A 1,384-nucleotide genomic window follows, 5' to 3' on the forward strand; every position below is an offset into this window, starting at 1 on the left:
ATGCCAGCAGCCACCAGGGGCTGGGACAAGCCAAGTCCAAGTCTCCCCTTGGGTCTCTGAAGGAAGAATGGCCTTACTGACACCTTGATCTCCAATGAGACTGATTTTGAACTTCCAGCCTCCAGACTGTGAGGGAATCACTTTCTGTTGTTTTAAGCCACCAAGTTTGTGGTCATTTGTTACAGCAGCAGCAGGAAACTAACATCCCTGGTGTATGCCCTACCCTCACCTGACACCTTGACTCACCTGAACCTTGAGTTCTACCAGTCTACGGCCCCTCCCTGAAAACCCTGAGCCCTTAAGCTACCTCACCTGGGAGAAGGTTTCCTATTAAGCTTCCTCTCGATTTTCAAATGCCGGCTCATTACCAGCTTGTTTACATCCACCCCCTGACTTACAAGCTCCGTGTTGATCATACTGAAATGGAACGCTGTTCTTGATTACACAAAACCATTTAATCGACTTCATCTATAACAACTGAAATGGGGAAAAAATGAATGGGAAATTAAGGAAAAGTCAATCAGTGATCAGCAAAGGGAGACATCTAATTCAATTTGACAGTAATCAGAGGTTTGCAGGCAACACAAAGCTAACACTGACTCTGGGTAAAGCCCAACGCAATGATGGATCTCTAGCTGCAAAATAAACTGCTTGAGTCGGGAGAGTTTTACAGAGTGAAATTAAATCTCTGCTATCAAATGGCAGTAAAATAAGCAGGTTTAGCATGTTCCAGGCAACAGCAGTGATAGCACCACACCAATCAATGGCTCTTACCAACGCTGCAGGTTCACCGATTCACTTAAGAATGAGGCCCCCAGCCAATGCCACCGGAGAACTCCCAATTCAGTCCAGGGTGTGTGTGTGCGTGCATGCGTGCGTGCGTGTGTGCGTGTGTGCGTGCATGCGTGCGTGCGTGTGTGCGTGCATGCGTGCGTGCCTGTGTGCGTGCGTGCGTGTGTTTGGGAATGGGAGTTTCAGGAGGGTATCTAAGCCTGGATGTCATCACGAGCACAAGAAAAACAAATTTCTGTCAAAGATCACTAAAACCAAGGCTGATCAACAGATCCAAGTTGCAAGGCTTTTCAAAATTTTACAAAGGAATCAGTTTTCCAAAGATTTCTCCCATATTTCCAAGATCAGTAGCAAAGTCCTGCAGTGGTGGAAAATTAGTAGAAAGAGAATAGCACAGTTCCAATATATGACAGTTGAAAGAGATTGTTCATCAACTTCTTTTATTAATTAAGAAATAGCAGCTTGTGCAACATGGCGAAACCTCATCTCACAAAAATTAACCAGGCGTGGTGGCTCATGCCTGTAGTCCCAGCTGCTCAGGAGGCTGAGGTGTGTGGATCGCTTGAGTCCGGGAGTTCCAGGCTGCAGTGAG

The sequence above is a fragment of the Mandrillus leucophaeus genome, unplaced genomic scaffold (assembly GCF_000951045.1).
Source record: "Mandrillus leucophaeus isolate KB7577 unplaced genomic scaffold, Mleu.le_1.0 Scaffold345, whole genome shotgun sequence".
Taxonomy (NCBI): domain Eukaryota; kingdom Metazoa; phylum Chordata; class Mammalia; order Primates; family Cercopithecidae; genus Mandrillus; species Mandrillus leucophaeus.